General features: G+C 37.8%; 1 long non-coding RNA gene across 1 annotated transcript; it reads left to right on the forward strand.

Moving 5' to 3' along the window:
* LOC141363366 (uncharacterized) lies at positions 1-7908 on the forward strand. The gene is made up of 3 exons (XR_012368877.1): positions 1-268; positions 971-1009; positions 1215-7908. It is a non-coding gene; the product is annotated as an uncharacterized lncRNA (long non-coding RNA).
* The last annotated feature ends 10337 nt before the right edge of the window (positions 7909-18245 follow it).

The raw sequence follows: 18245 nt of genomic DNA on the forward strand, positions 1-18245 counted from the left end.
CTGAAATTTAAAATATTTAATGTTCCCAGATGCTTTCTTAAATAGGTTATAAATTAGTAGAGTAATATAAACGTCTAATAACGCTTATATGTATCACTACTGTCCGTTTTCAGCACTGGATATATTTATTTTGATATATTTATATAATCTAATATTTTATATTGTGATGTATATTTTTAAAAACAAATTGGCGCGCAAGACGAACCGCGCATGCGCATGAAGAAACGTTCCAGATACAGTCCACGCGGTGAGAGCCAAACCGCGTTAGGTAAGTGTGTATATTATTTATCTTTCTTTATTTTCTTTGAAAAGTATGACCTAGCTAATATGGCATAAAGTGAGTAACGTTAAACGTTTTAGCATCGATTGACCAGTCACTCTTTTTTCCATCATATGTGTCGGATTGTGTTTGTTTATGGGTCTGGCTAGTGGCAAACTGTGAAGTTACTGACCAATACCTGGTCTGAAATAAAAATATTTTGTTTTCCCAAAGACGAGGGCAGACGACAAGCATGAATAACCGCTGTGTGGACGTTATTTGTAAATGTGGTAACTTGGTTGACACGCTTTTGCAATGATTAGAACTTGCAACTCAAGTTTACTTACATGTTTAACGTTATTTCGCTTCTCATCGAAAATAATCTACACTACAGGGACTTTGATAATGTTACTTTTATTTATTCTTTGTGGAAGTTAGTTCAGTACTACTGTGCAGTACTTGTAACAGAAACAGTATTGCTGTTTCTGTATGTTTGTGAATAGTAAACAATGTTTGCAGTATATCTGTAAACCATACTGTATAAGCAGTAACTTATACATGTAAGTTAACAATGCACAGTAGGCTATACACAATACTGCAGCAGCAGCAGTATAAGGCATGTTACTGCTTATATAATAGATATTGTTAGTATAAAATACAGCATGGCATGTGGCTCTTGAATATGTTTGTAATATTACTTTTCTCCCCTAGTAACATCTTTGAAGGTTTCATGAAATTCAGTCTGGCTCGGTATGTTGAGAATAATTCTTAAAAAAATGTAAAATAACTAGTTAAATCTGTTAAAGATGTATTTACCTGTTGTCTGCATAATTTTTCATAAGTCCAAGATTGAACACATTGTGTACCATTTTAGAGGTCTGCTATAAGTGATGTGGGATTAAGATGGGAATAATGCAGCCTGCAAAGTGCTAAATTATAATTTATTTTGTTTCAGATCCGCTTGGTAGCAATGGTCCAGGTGATGCTGTAAGGAAGGTTTTGCAAGTTGCCCCATACAATGGATCGAAAGGGAAAGAAATACCTTTGGCACTGTGATTATTCGTAAGTGTTTCAAAAGTTTCTGTAACTCGACTGATATTGCTTCTACAGGGAGTGCAGAATTATTAGCCAAGATGTATTTTTGAGGATTACTTTTGTTATTGTACAACTACAGTGCTCTTGGTCAATTCAAAATGTTAACAAACCCTCAAACCTGAACATTTAAGTACTAAAAGTGAAATTTTGCCTTTCTTAAGAGAATATTTCTATGTACACCATTATTAGGCAACTATTAGTGTGCAGAATTATTAGGCAACTCAGGGCTCCAAACTGCGACTAAAATGGTCGCATTTGCGACCAAATATATTTATTTCCGAGTGAAATTTCTGTCAAGGTCGCCATTGGCGACAATACAAATTTACTCCCTTTGATTGTAAAATTTGCATTATATGTGCATGTTTTATAACCAGTAGCCTATCGCTTCATTTGTTTTGTTAACTTCATGAAATGAGATGCGTTGTGTGAACGTCACCCCTCGTTCAGACAGCCAGTGACGTTATTGCTGTGTGTCGCTTGTCTCTTTCAATGAGGCGTTTCTAAATCTGCTTGTCATAAACAAATGAGTACCATCCACGCCAGTAACTGACGAGAGAAGGATGACGTGAACTCCACTGCTTTGTTCTCAATGGTAGTCGCTCCCGAAAGTCGCTCGACCTTTGCATAAAGTAAAACTTTTCTTAACTTTCTCGCGTCGCTGGACATGCGCATACGGTCGCCAACGGTCACTTTCACTCGTGTCGCCGGAAGTCGCCAGGTTTCCATTGAAATGAATGAGATTGCGTCGCTCTGCTACTGCTAACAAAAAGCAGGCTCCAGCAGCTGTGCCAGAACGAGCGCGGGAGAGAACGCAAGAGACACAGGGATTCATCTTTCCGCATCAGTCAATGAACACCGTGCCGAAAGACATTTCAAAACGTCCTGGATTTTAGACTATTTGAACAACAAAGATGCTAAACGGAGCGTTTTTTTGTGCGCATACGTGCACACACTCAAGCCCAATGCGCGTTTTAAAAATCACGCAAACACATGATTTCTTTGGGCTTGACAGGAGATATACGCACAAATGATCTTGTAATGCCACAGTCTCTGCAAGTATACTCATAAAAACAGACATTTATAAGTGAGCAGTTGAACAGATGTGTCAGTAGCTACGTTTACATGGACACATTTTGCCTCCATCGGATTAAAATCCTTCCGATTAAAGGAGCGGTGAATCAAAAACTCAATTTTAACTTGATAATTTGTTATATAAGAGGTCATCAACTTAAATGAACATCCTGCAAGTTTCAGAAATGAAAACGTCCGTGCTACTGAAATATAACCGTTTTTGGCACCAAGCCAGCTAAACACTCCAGTGAGGAATTCGGAAATCTATGACGTCAAAGTAGAATTGAAACACCTCCCCATAACCGAAAGGACAAGTCTACTTTTGTAGCCCCGCCCACAGCTTCGCGTGACACACGTGTGTCTCAACGAGTAAACATGTCTTTAAAGATTGACAAATGTAACCAAAATGACTTTTAAATACATTTTTTCTGAGATACTTTTATTTTGACGCGGTGATCTGTTATGATACCATGGAAACGCATTTTCGGTTGTGGAAGAACCGCGTGGGAACAACACAGAAGCTAAATACTTCAATTCGGAGGCTTGGAACATAACATTAGCAATATGCGTGGATAAAGTTTGCTTTTGAAGAAGTTCCAGCTCGTGTGGGGAGCGTTTGTTAACGTTGTGTACACGGATTCATTTGTAAAGAAGTTGATGCTGGATTTGCAGAGAGACTGTGATTAAAAGCACCACTTATATTGGATCTGACAACAATGACACAGCAGTATAATACACAGTAAGACATTTTACTTTATTTAAGTTACTGCGTTTCACTATTGCTTTGTTAGAAGAGATCGCTTGATATGTCCTGTTGTAACATCCGTGTCTAAACACGTTTGTTTGACTGTTTTAATTTACTAAAAACATTAAACGATTAATAAAGGTACAACACTTAACAATACGACTGTAATTTAAAGGTAGAAATATACAAAGTTAGTTATAAGGAAGGATTTATCAGCCGCAGTTTAGATTCTGATGCCCGTTTACTGTGTTGTATACGGTAATTTAGGCGAATTGTGTTTGAAAGGTCAAACACTCAACAAAGCTTATTTTTTATCATATAACTGTAGTGGTGCACGATATATCGGCCGCCGATATAATATCGGCCGATATGGTCATTTTTTTACACATCGGCATCGGTCCGATGTCAAAATAGGGCCGATGTGAACAGGCCGATAATCATTCCTGTGTATTTGACGTGTGTGTAGGAGACGTGAGTGTGGGGGCGAGTACGTTTGTTTTTGCACAAGGGCATAAGTTACACATGTGCTGAAGCAGGTTCTGTCGTTTGCCTGGTCGTTCTTCAAAGTGTCTGAAGAAAATCCTCGCTATGCTGTGTGACATGGGTGTCCAATACGTCGATCGCGATCGCAAAGGCAATGCCGGTAGATTGCACATAAGTTAACTGTGTATCCTTATGCTGCTCAATGCGAGAGTAATTGTGACACACGTAAGTCTTGAGTTGCTGTGCCTTTCTTCTCAAATGTGTTTTTATAAATCTTATGCCTGCCCGCCAGAGCATGTGAGCGGTGCGGTAATATTTCCATCAGAGCGCATTTCCGAAATTTCCGCTCTGCTCGCTCAATACGCTAAGCACCGCTCGCTCATCTTAGAATGCTCTTTGGTAATTTGCTAGTTCGAGAATCTGTAAAAATGGCTAGCAATAAGTTATGGAGTTCAAATATTGTTTTAATGAAGTCGCCAGCCTTACATAGAAATGAAAGAAATGAAACTAAGATGACAGAATAACTGTAGTGTCGTCTGCATCTAGATGCAGTTTTAAAGATTAAAATTAGGCTACTTTAATCTAACTGATCAACACAAATACAAAGCGCCATAATATAGGCTAACTGATTGCTTACCAGCATTAAAACCATTTAAAATAAGAATCTTTATAGTTCTCCGCTCCGTGGATGAGAAAGATTCAGCCAAAAACGCATTTAATATTAACTGACTGAACACTGGACTCTTCCCTGGACATTTAGATATTATTTTTTTCATCAACAGCATGCGTGGAACATTATAAACATTGAATCTGCCGACTCGACTGATTCAGCACGTCCTCTATTTTACAGAGAGTTCGCTTAATTAACGGCTTTTCATTCGGTCTGTGTGATCTAAACATTTTTGTGATATAATTTGCTCTCGCGGCTATATTTCTAAATATTTTTGACCAAGTAACTCTCGGGATAAAATGTAAGTTGTTTTAGATGGCATTTAAGCTTCTGAAATGATGACAAATCAGTCTGACTAAAATGATATATCCAGATGAATTTAGCCAAAATAATGATTTATTCGTTTTCATACTATATAGATACACGTTAATTTATCTACCAATATACTATTGAAAATGCCATAAATAAATACTCATGGCCTTCTGTATTGCATTCGTTTTGTACATTTACAGGTTCATAAATACTGTCTAATTTTAATTTCTTTAAGACAGAGCTGTGTTCTGTATTTACTGATGCACTGTAAATTTGCACTTTAAAAACCTTCTTGTTAAGAAATTGTTCTTCAATTTATTTTAGTTTTTTCAAATATTTATATAACAGAATAGTTTGTTAATCTTTCTCATAAGGGGAACGAATTATTATAATATTTCGTAATTACTTATTACATTTATTATTACTTAAAATTAGTAAAACATGTGAATGTCGTGGAAACAATTTGTAATTATATCCGGAGCTCCGTATCAGTTAAACTATAATAGCCAACACACAACTGTACATAACTGCGATTTATCAGCTAATACTTTAATTAAATGCAATTATCCAAGAAAACAATTAGGCTTACTAAAAAAAATTATATCTGAGCGGGAATTGGTTTATTTGCGAGCGTGAGCGGAAAGTTAACGGAGCGCTTGCTTGGGCGGCGAGTGACTGAGTGGAGCGCTTGAACAGTAGAGCGGAATATTTAGCGGAGCGTCACACCGCTCTGCTTCACTCACATGCTCTGATGGTGGACAGCCCTAAATCCAATGTAGAGATATATGCAGTATAGTCCACGCATTTAAAGTGTTTTTAGCATGTAGAACTTGTCGGCTAAAAGTCTGGACACCACTGTCTTAGAGTAATTGTGAAACACAAAGTCTTTTTGAGTTGCTGTGCTTTTCTTCTCAAATGTGTTTTTATAAATCTTATGCCTGCCCGCTGCAGTGTAAACTTCCGAAATTTACCAGGATGCAATCGCATTCTTTCCTTCATGCAGCTGATGCACGCGCCCGGTGTGTGTACGCGCGCCCGAGCGAACGAGGGAGGAAGAGAGAGAGAGAGAGAGCTGCAGCATTGTGCTGATTTATATGCTTCTGATACTATTGTCATTTTCTTTCTAGTTTGTTTTACTAAACCGTGTCTCTGCTATTTTATACAGTACTCGACATGAACTCCAGGATTTTTTTCAACTTCTCAAAAAAATAGAGTAATGGTGACAGCCCTAAATCTAATGTAGAGATATATGCAGTATAGTCCACGCATTTAAAGTGTTTTTTTAGCATGTAGATCTTGTCGGCTTTATCATTTTAAAAGTAGATCACCACACAAAAAAGTCTGGACACCCCTGCTGCTGTATGCAATGAGAGTGAGGGCCGGGTGATACGAGGGGGAGTTCGGGACAAATTGTTCAACACAACCAATTTGATCACCCACTTAAAAAATAAGCATCCCGAAGCTTACAAAGAATAAGCTTACATATCAATCAGCTAATTGATGACATTTTGCACATGGGTAAAGGTGCCCAATCAGTCATTTCTGGGAATAAATTACAAAAGTAAAATTTTTTTTTTGGAAAATAGCTCTTTATTTGATTATCATTAAAATGTGTTTTTTATACTGAGATATCGGCATCGGCAAATATCGGTATCGGCCATAAGAGACAAGGGTCATATCGGTTATCGGCATCGGCCAAAATTTTCACATCGGTGCATCACTATATAACTGTGGTATTTAACATTACGTGAATGTAAAAGCAACCTCACAAGCACAATAGAAATATACAAAGTTATGGAAAAGGATTTATTAGCCGCAGTTTAGATTCTGATGCACACTTACTGTGTTTTATACGGTAATTTAGTCACGTCGAGTTTTGTTTCTACTTAAATATACGTATTGTCATTTATGTGTATCATCTTTAGTAGAGGTCGACCGATATGCTTTTTCTCTGGCCGATGCCGATTTTTTTGAAATCGGGGCAGCCGATGGCCGATATGTTTGGCCGATTTTCTATATGTACATAATAATCAAAATGTTCTCATCATTATTAGCAGATATTTTAAATGCAAAAATGTCACTATTTAAGTCAAAGTATATATGTACATAATAATCAAAATGTTCTCATCATTATTAGCAGATATTTTAAATGCAAAAATGTCACTATTTAAGTCAAAGTATTTAAAAATATATGACTGGTCTTTCTGAAGAGTTTTACAACCTCCTCTGCACCATGCATTTATCAGACACAGATATTACCTGACACTCTGCTGTCATCATCTATGATCAGTTTTTTACCATGGCTTTTATTGCTTTGTAGAATAAAATCCTTATTTGGTAGACCTGATAAAATATTTATTCATCATAAAGTTAACATAGTAAATGGTTTTTAGTTGAGACTGTTATTTAGGGCAAATCTTTCTAAACACATTTACATTCTCATTTCTGAGACGCTATAAGTGACTGATTGTGCTGACAGTGACGTCTTGTGAGTTTAGTGTTGGGACAGATCTGTTGTTTCAACCGTTCATTCAAACAAATCCGTTCAAAGGAGTCAGTTCGCGAATCGGACGCGCTGTGTTCTAATCCAGGCTGAGCAGCGCAAAACTGTAAACAAAGTCTTACTGTAACAACACGAAAAACATTTCCTTTGTGGATATGATTTGGTCTTTCGACCTTTCGCCATCGAGTCAGTTTTGTTTTGAGTAATAAAAGCAGGGAGACAGAAAGCGTGCACGCGCGGCTCTTCTCTCTCTGTCACGCAAACAAAACTCATCATCACTCATTAATCACATGAAATGAGCCTAATCTTTGCACGGACTATGCACCGCGAGACATAAGCCTGTCGCGCTGTTGTACTGGCTGCTTAATTCGCGCGATCCGCCATCATTTAGTAAAGCTGTTTGTGAACAAGGCATGGCTGCACACACACGAGACGGGAGCGAGCTGCCTGCAGCAAGAGGCAGCGTCACGAGTTCTACAACAGCGCTTAGGTGCCCGCAGATGCGCCTGCCTATTAATCAGCCTAGTTTTGCAGCAAAATCGGCCAAAGCCGATTTTTTAAAATATGCCAAAAATCGGCCAATTAATCGGCCGGCCGATAAATCGGTCGACCTCTAATCTTTAGCACCCAGAATCTTTTGTGGCTCAAACATATTTGTGTTCGGCAGTTATTTTTATCACATTAATGCTTTTAAAACATTTCCCTACATGTAATGACGGGGAATGAAGCTGTCCAATCATAGCAGTGGGTGTTTACGTTCAGGTGTTCAATGTGGCCCGCCACTTCAAACGAACCATTTCTCAAGACAGCCACTAATCCATGTTACAAAATAGCGTATTACTTATTGCTTTTATGTTTTTGAATGTAAAAACCAAGCACTTAATAATGTGATCGGATTGATGTGCGTGTTTATATGACACAAGATTTACATCAGATTTGATCATTTGACATGCGCACATTGCACAAATATAGTTTCACGCTGTTTCAAGATTTGCTTTGTGCCTCAGCTGATTATAAAGCAGCAGCAAAAACACCCATTCACGTGTGCCCAAAAAGCGTATTTTACTTCACGCAGTGCTGCAGAGACCGTTCGCGAGAGCGATTCCAAACACACGCGTTTGTGGATCAGAGAATAAATCATGGACTGACCGGACAACGCTGTCTTGTATCACTTTATGGGGAATTGGAAGGATAATAGGAACAAGATTAACAAGACAAATCACTTCTTGTGACTTCCTTCAACAAAACAAACTCAAATATTTGCGTCACATGTCATTACGGCAATTCTACGTCATTGCACGTGTGAACATGCTCAACACTCCCGTCCTGCAGGTGGCGGAAATGCGCCTTTCAGTGGGTTTACCAACCCCCATTAAAAAAAGAAAAGATGGCACATGCGCAGAGCGTCCCAGTTTCAGTTATCCATCCGGTCAAGTGTATACATGTCCTTTTGAGCGGATTACAAAAGGTATAAACCACCCCTAACAAGCGGATTAGATTTTTAATCAGATTGCCACTTTTTAGTCCAATTGAGGTGTTTACATGGAGCATTTTTATTCCGATTGATCATTTAAACGGATTACAAATGTCCATGTAAACGCAGCTAGTGTAAAGATCAGTGCTTCTCCGTTCTTAAAGGGACAGTTCATCTTATAAGAAAAGCTTATGTTTGAGTCGTTATGTAAATCAGACTACAGAAGACAAAAGGAAAATCACTTTTATAGCTTTAAAAAGATCAATTATATTTAATTTATAGAATGAAAACAGTGCTGTATTAATTTGATACTGTTTCTCTACCTAATCAATACTGTTAGATCTTACTTTATTTGTAAATTTGTTCTTTTCTATTTTATATGTTTGTAATTTCTTGATTTGTTCTTATTTAATTTTCCAACATCACTTTTTTGCTTATCTGAAAATTATTCAACTCATGACTCAAAAACCATAATGGAATTAATTTAACCAGTACTATATTGTAAAATTAAGTAATTTTAAAATACATGTACTGTAGGCATTCAGGTCCACCCTATTCCAAGGCCAACTTAAAATTGTATGGCCTTGTGACTGATGGTCAGATTATGGCAAAATAAAATTATTGCAGATGTCAAATGGTAAGGGAATGCTACTTGTTACAGCTTTCCACATGTATTAACCCATTTAATTAAACATGGTTTTGGATAACCTACTAGTCAAATGTTTACATTTTAAATTTACAACCTATATTGTCCGTCAGAATTAAATAATTGAAATAATGGTCATAATGTATTTTTTTGCATTTGTTATGTGGTGTGCATTTTGTTTCTGCGCGTGCAGGGGTGTGGGGGGATGTTGGGTTCCTTCCTCATTTTTTGTCCTTGGCCAATCACATGCCTTAAGAATAAACAAGTTAAGTTACCCCTTATGAGGCCATAATATTTATTCTGGGAGAGTCCCCCACCTCCCGGCCCCATCAGAGGCCACGTCGCCCCTCGAGCACCCTTTTCACCCCTGACCATTTTCATGCCTGCTAAAAGTAAGTGCATTGTTATGTGGCTCTTAAAAAAATTATTTGGCGCCTGTTTTTTTCCCCTATAGGAGCCCAATGGCTCCTTAATTGATTTTTTTTGTTTGGAGCCCTGCAACTAAATGAAAAACAAAGATTTTACCATCTCACTTGTTTTTTTTCACCTGTTAAAGTGAGAATAATAAACAAACTCTACATTTACAAAAAAATTAATAAAACAATAAAAAATAAAAAAATATATAAAATCAGTGACCAATATAGCCACCCTTCTTTTCGATAACAGTCACAAGCCTTCCATTCACGGATTCAGTCAGTTTCTTGATCTGGTCTGAACCAATATTTTGTGCAGCCACAACCACAGCCTCCCAGACACTGTTCAGAAAGGTGTACTGTTTACCTTCACTGTAAATGTCCTGCTTAAGAAGGGATCAAAATATCTCAATAGGGTTTAAGTCAGGTGAAGAAGGGGCCATGTCATTAGTTTTTCATCTTTAAAGCATTTACTGGCCAGCCATGCAGTGGAGTACTTTGATGTATGTGATGGAGCGTTGTCTTGCAAAATAATCAGTCTTCTTGAAAGAAGCAAACTTTTTCCTGTACCACTGCTTGAAGAAAGTGTCTTCTACATTACAGGCAGGCAGGCACAGACAAGTATTATTAAAGATAAGCTTGTTGGACCTTTTTGGGTTGAAAATGGAAATAAAAAACAACTCGCAGACCTACTGCCAATTTTTAGAAGACACTTTCTTCAAGCAGTGGTACAGGAAAAAAATCTGCATCTTTCCAGAAGACTTTTTTATGCAAGACAACGCTTCATCACATGCATCAAAGTACTCCACTGCATGACTGGCATGTAAAGGCCTTAGAGATGAAAAACTAATTACATGGCCCCCTTCTTCACCTGACTTAAACCCTATTGAGAACTTTTGATCCCTTCTTAAGCAGGACATTTACAGTGAAGGTAAACAGTACACCTCTCTGAACAGTGTCTGGGAGGCTGTGGTTGTGGCTGCACAAAATGTTGGTTCAGACCAGATCAAGAAACTGACTGAATCCGTGAATGGAAGCCTTGTGACTGTTATCGAAAAGAAGGGTGGCTATATTGGAGACTGAGTTTATATATTTTTTATTGTTTTATAAATTTTTTTTGTAAATGTAGAGTTTGTTTATTATTCTCACTTTAACAGGTGAAAAAAAACAAGTGAGATGGTAAAATCTTTGTTTTTCATTTAGTTGCCTAATAATTCTGCACACTAATAGTTGCCTAATAATGATGTACATAGAAATATTCTCTTAAGAAAGCCAAAATTTCACTTTTACTACTTAAAGGGACACTTCACCCATTTGCATTAATCTTTGTATAGTTAGAACCCTAGTCATGTTTTTGAATGGTCGTGCATAATTTCCTCAGTTGCTGCTGAAACAGGAGAAATATATATTTCAGTGTTGCACTTCCTTCTTTCAATGATGTAAAAATCATCATTTTGCATCATTGAAAGAAGGAAGTCCAATATCTTTGTTGAGCGGGTGAGACTACAAACAGCCCTTTTCTCAGTCAAATTGGCACCAAATTCGAAATGTATGTTACATTTCGACTACAAATATGAGACACTTTCAATGAAGATTAATGTTTCTATGGGTGAAATGCTCCTTTAAATGTTCCGGTTTGAGGGTTTGTTAACATTTTGAATTGACCAAGAGCACTGTAGTTGTACAATAACAAAAGTAATCCTCAAAAATACAACTTGCCTAATAATTCTGCACTCCCGGTATAGGGCTTATTCGCAAACACTGGAAGTAGCTAACCGCGGCCATCTTGTTGACATGACATCTGTCCTGCCCCTAGCCGCACGTAGATTTGAGTTGAGGGGAGCAGTAGCCTAAATGGCATCATCTCGTCAGTATTAAGAGAAGATAAGCTTGATTGGTGTGGAACCATATCAAATAGACCCAATAGCCTTAAGTAAAGATCCGTCCTTATTGCCAGGCGTAACTTATCTGGATATTTATAACTATATCGTTCATACAGTATCCGCATACATCATACAAGCACTGAAGGGCCGTTCACATTATAACGATAACTATATTATCGTCCACATCACCAAACAATACGTTTATGCTAATTCGCTCACGGCCCTCGCGCAAATCACTTGCCTTTAATATTGCTTGTATGTCCTCAACACGCTGCGTTTCGCATAACTCTAAACAGTGAATATAATAGTTTGTGTAATCTCTTACCTTTTGGCATAACAGTTAGTTAATGTAATAGATTAAAAAACATTACGTCAATTTTCACAGCAACTGCGGGTAATCTTATGTTATAGACCTCAATGAGCTTCACTGTCATTTTAAGTGCTCGTGCACTTGAAGTTCAATTCATTGTATCTGCATCGTTATAGTTTTGGTGGGAGCTCCGCTATTCTCTTTAAAGCAACACCAAAGAGTTTTTTTTTTACCTTAAAATAACGCTTTCAAAACAGTTTCAGTCGTTCATCCACTCTAAACAGGGTGAACAGCACTTTCACATTCGCTTTGCAGCCCTCTATCGGCCAAAACCGCACTAAAGAAGTTTCCAACCGTCGGGTAGCGGTCCTGTAGTCCGAGTGAATACTACAAAAACTTGCTTTACGGCAGACCTACAATCCAATCAGAGCCAGCTATGCCTCAGTATTTATGACAGTGGGTAATGGACAATTACGCTTCTAACCTGTAGGGGGAGCAAAGAGCCAAAACTCTTTGGTGTTGCTTTAATATAAAACGATTTTCAAAACTATATTTTTCATAGTTATCGTTATAATGTGAACGGCCCTTAATTCCCTACCTAGTATCAATGCCAGACCTATGTTCATAAAGTCATTAATTCTAATTTAATAACTGTCTCAATTTATGGCAGCTTATTTGAAAGAGCAGTTTCAGCCACTGCTTACAGCTAACCATATGTGATTAAATGATGGGGACAGACTTTGCTGTGAGGCATATATCCCTAACGTTACCTGTGGTAAAATGATGGGGACAGACTTTGCTGTTGGGAGTCTCTCCTTCGCTGGTTCAACTCCTCTGTCTCCTTCCTTTCATGTTTTCTGACAGTCTGTATCGCATAAAAACTAATTCCGGGGTTCTTTTTGCTGTTGTTAGAACAGCCGTGTATTACACCACACACCATCGCGCGGTTTTAAAAAATTACATCGATAATACCATGCATAATACCCACGCTGCCTCGCTTGTCAATTGACAGACTGACAGTTCTATGTCAACAATATGGCTGTATGGCAATATGGCTCAGAGGTAGAGCATTGCATTAGCAATGCAAAAGGTCATTGGTTCGAAACTCTAAGAACACATACTGAAAAAATACATAATACCTTGTAATGCACTGTAAGTCGCTTAAGATAATAGCGTTTGCCGAATGCGTCAATGTAATGTTATAATCAATTATACCACATGGCTGTTGAATGCTTCTGATTAACAAATGTTTCACAGGTATGCATTATTTTTCGATAAATGCACACCTGACCTGTCAAATGTAACCACCCAAGCAATGTCTTTTGTAACCGTGGCATAAGAGGAATAATTGACTCTGATCCTTTGAGTTATTTAAAAATAATGCACACTCAGCTTCGTGACGTGCCGCATTACCACCTTGAGTGTGCATTATTTTGAATAATCCAGCTGCCCGTCATCAATTATTTCTTACGTATGCAACCATTATTTCTGTTTCTGATCGGCTTTTAGAATTAGTAGGAAAGGCTAATCTAATGATTTGAGCAGTCGATCAAATATTTGTGACAGGAAAAATCTGGCACAACATTCACCTGCAGAAACACTATTTAAACACTTTGGGGCAGTTTCCTGGACAGGGTTTGGATTAATCCAGTTATATTAGGATATTATATTAGGCCTTAGTTATATTAGGATTAGAGCTGGGCATAGATTAATCTAGATTAATCTCATACAAAATAAAAGTAATTTTTTGCAAAATATGAGTTTGTGCTGTGTGTAAATATTATGTATATGTAAACACACACACATACATATATGTACATTTAAGAAATGTTTTATTTATATATAATTTTTTTATTTATATATAATATAGAATATATAAAAATATAAATAAATATACAGTCTTGTTCAAAATAATAGCAGTACAATGTGACTAACCAGAATAATCAAGGTTTTTAGTATATTTTTTTATTGCTACGTGGCAAACAAGTTACCAGTAGGTTCAGTAGATTCTCAGAAAACAAACAAGACCCAGCATTCATGATATGCACGCTCTTAAGGCTGTGCAATTGGGGTTTTAGTTGAAAGGGGTGTGTTCAAAAAAATAGCAGTGTCTACCTTTGACTGTACAAACTCAAAACTACTTTGTACAAACATTTTTTTTCTGGGATTTAGCAATCCTGTGAATCACTAAACTAATATTTAGTTGTATGACCACAGTTTTTTAAAACTGCTTGACATCTGTGTGGCATGGAGTCAACCAACTTGTGGCACCTCTCAGCTGTTATTCCACTCCATGATTCTTTAACAACATTCCACAATTCATTCACATTTCTTGGTTTTGCTTCAGAAACAGCATTTTCGATATCACCCCACAAGTTCTCAATTGGATTAAGGTCTGGAGATTGGGCTGGCCACTCCATAACATTAATTATTTTGGTTTGGAACCAAGACTTTGCCCGTTTACTAGTGTGTTTTGGGTCATTGTCTTGTTGAAACAACCATTTCAAGGGCATGTCCTCTTCAGCATAGGGCAACATGACCTCTTTAAGTATTTTAACATATGCAAACTGATCCATGATCCCTGGTATGCGATAAATAGGCCCAACACCATAGTAGGAGAAACATGCCCATATCATGATGCTTGCACCTCCATGCTTCACTGTCTTCACTGTGTACTGTGGCTTGAATTCTGAGTTTGGGGGTGTCTCACAAACTGCCTGTGGCCCTTGGACCCAAAAAGAACAATTTTACTCTCATCAGTCCACAAAATGTTCCTCCATTTCTCTTTAGGCCAGTTGATGTGTTCTTTGGCAAATTGTAACCTCTTCTGCACATGCCTTTTTTTAACAGAGGGACTTTGCGGGGGATTCTTAAAAATAGATTAGCTTCACACCAACGTCTTTTAACTGTCACAGTACTAACAGGTAACTCCAGACTGTCTTTGATCATCCTGGAGGTGATCATTGGCTGAGCCTTTGCCATTCTGGTTATTCTTCTATCCATTTTGATGGTTGTCTTCCGTTTTCTTCCACGTCTCTCTGGTTTTGCTCTCCATTTTAAGGCATTGGAGATCATTTTAGCTGAACAGCCTATCATTTTTTGCACCTCTTTATAGGTTTTCCCCTCTCCAATCACCTTTTTAATCAAAGTACACTGTTCTTCTGAACAATGTCTTGAACGACCCATTTTCCTCAGCTTTCAAATGCATGTTCAACAAGTGTTGGCTTCATCCTTAAATAGGGGCCACCTGATTCACACCTGTTTCTTCACAAAATTGATGACCTCAGTGATTGAATGCCACACTGCTATTTTTTTGAACACACCCCTTTCAACTAATTCAACTACTTGCCCAATTGCACAGCCTTAAGAGCGTGCATATCATGAATGCTGGGTCTCATTTGTTTTCTGAGAATCTGCTGAACCTACTGGTAACTTGTTTGCCACGTAGCAATAAAAAAATATACTAAAAACCTTGATTATTCTGGTTAGTCACATTGTACTGCTATTATTTTGAACAAGACTGTATATACACTTGTAAATGTTTCTTAAATACATACATGAATGTGTGTGTATTTATTTAAACATAATTATTACACACAGCACAAACTCATATATTATGCAAAAAATAACTTTTATTTTGCATGTGATTAATCTAGATTAATCTATGCCCAGCTCTAATTAGGATAATAGTAGTTTTTTACAAACATACCTTACAAAAACCAGTACTGGGGTGAATCTTAAGACAAAACATGTTAAAATATATCAGTGCAAGATGTTTTTAAATTAAAGGTATTGCGGAGGATTTTCTTTTTCCGGGTGGATCATCAAGACTATTGGTCCTCCTAGTTGTCAATCAGGAGTGTTTCGCAATTGCATTTTTTTAAAAAGTGAAGAAGTCGGTTCTTTTCAAAAATTTGAGAAAATCCTCCGCTACACCTTTAAGGCAGCTCAAACATGCATTTTAGTCTGGGACTTATTTGGTCTGGGACTATTCTGGATAAGCCCTGTCTGGGAAACTGTGTATTTATACATGTCAAAGACAATTAAAAAACAAGCATAAGTACTAAAGTAAACGATAACAAACATATCATCATTAGTAAACGCCAACCCCATTCTCTTCTATTGTTACAGTTGTACAAATGACAGCGCATCATTTTATATCATTCTATACCAGTTTGTTTTTACAAACTATATCAGCACGCTAGGGTTGCCGCGGTGACAGAATTTTCCCACCGGTTAATCGGCGCGTCACAAACCCGGTAATCCCGGTTTCACCGTGTGGGAGGGGCTTATAAATGCGCATGCAGACGTGCACATTTTACTTTCACTTTTGAATTACGCAACTGTTTAAATGCAGTGCTTGCGTACGCTGCGTTAAATCGCGTATGAATTTGCGTGCAATGCGAGCGCAACAGCTGGTTTAATTAAGTGCTTGAGTCAATGTGTGCAGGTAATTCTCACAGAACCCGCCAGTCCCAAGCAGAGCAACCGGCTACTTCGCCATATAGCGCTGCTTGAATGATGGGTTTATTATTTTTCTTGATGAAAAACACAAGAACAAAACGATCTCGGTTATATTAGACATCATATATGTATATTATAACAACAACGAGTAAGCACGCGGCTTCTGTCATCATCTAGTCAGTCAGCTTGCCTCGCACACTCTGACAGGAATAAATGAAATCTGACACCTGCTGCTCTGTGACGTGATGTGCGTTCAGCTCCGCTGTCAGCATACACACTCAGTTGTAAGCGTTTGCTCTCTCTAACGAAACTAAATGATTTAATTACACGAAAATATCAAAACGACGGTGAAAGACGGTGTCGCGGTGGGCAAGTGATCTAACCGGTGAGAGGCTGAAGCACCGGTTATCACCGACCATCGCGGCAAGCCTACAGCACGCTGCTATAAAGCCAAATCACACAACTACTAGAGCAATATTAAACATTAGTTTGACTCATTAGTGCCAAACTACTTGCTTCTGCTATGGATTCCTGATACGGATGAGTTTTTATTGCATGTGACAAGAAAGAGGGAAGAGCGTGACACAAAAAAATTACATACTATTCTGTATGCACTTGTTTATCCTAGTACTTTCGCACTTGTTTTAAGTGTCTGACATGAATTTACACACAAACCCTGTTTTCACAGACAAGACTTAAGGCTAGTCCTAGACCAGTGTTTCCCAACCCTGGTCCTCGGGCACGCCCTCCCAGAAAGCTTTAGATGTCTCCTTATTTAACACACCTGATTTAACTCATCAGCTTGTTAGGGGCACATGTTTACCATTTTAGAAGGAGGCTGATGAGTCGAATCGGGTAAAACCATCCAAATTGTTCATCTTGTCAAAATCCATTGTCCATTAAACATATCCTTTTAGACTGTATTACATTTACTCCTGTGAGAAATCGTTTTTACTCTGTTGATAGTTTTAAAAAGGTTTTTAATCAAGTGAGCCCAAGCATGGTTTTAAGATTTTTAGAGGAAATAAATTTGAAACATCTATTTTAATCTTCCTTTGATTTAATTATACTGTATTCTCGCCATGAATATAGCCTTTGAAGCTGGTATGCCGTTAAAAAAGAAAGAAAGAAAAGAAAGTCGAATCAGGTGTTTTAAATAAGGAGACATCTAAAACTTTCTGGGAGGGTGTGCCCGAGGACCAGGGTTGGGAAACACTGTCCTAGACAGTCTGCTCTGGTGGCTGCATTATCCAATCGCAAATATGTAATTGTACGGCTTCAAGCCTCCATTACTAATTTTAAAATGACCAGTGGCAAATGATAGAAATGGTAAAGCAGTTCACGGGATGGTACTGGTGGAATATCTCTGGCGGTTGGAAAAGACTCTCAGCCAGTCAGATTCGAGAAACAGAATAAACATTTTCTATAAAAAGCTATAATCACACTTTTACTCAAGCTATATTGTGTTATTAAATGATCTATTCTGCATTTCACAAAAAGTCGAACCTGGTTGCGCCTTCATTGCAGACACCTTAAAGTATGTTCCACATCGAGGAACAAGGGTAAGTCATATTCTGACTATACAAAGCTTAATGCAAATGGGTGAAGTGTCCCTTTAATGGCGCGCTCCGATTATTAGCATCAGTTTTAAGAAGGTTGTGGTCATGACAGTGTTGCCTTCTAAATCAGCTTCTTTTTTGTCCACAAATCAAGTGACTTTTAATAAATGAGTAAAAAATGAACAAATAAAAGAGTAAACTATTGCCCCGCCTAAGACTTATCTCTTTAACCAAGCATTTACCTACTTCATCTCCTATACATACTTATGCCGCATCTATTATACTGTATGAATGCCTTTAACACTACATGTGATGGGCCTCTTTACTAATTGCACCTTGTTTCTGTTTCCCTGTCTCA

Source organism: Misgurnus anguillicaudatus, unplaced genomic scaffold (assembly GCF_027580225.2).
Source record: "Misgurnus anguillicaudatus unplaced genomic scaffold, ASM2758022v2 HiC_scaffold_34, whole genome shotgun sequence".
NCBI classification, from domain to species: Eukaryota; Metazoa; Chordata; class Actinopteri; order Cypriniformes; family Cobitidae; genus Misgurnus; species Misgurnus anguillicaudatus.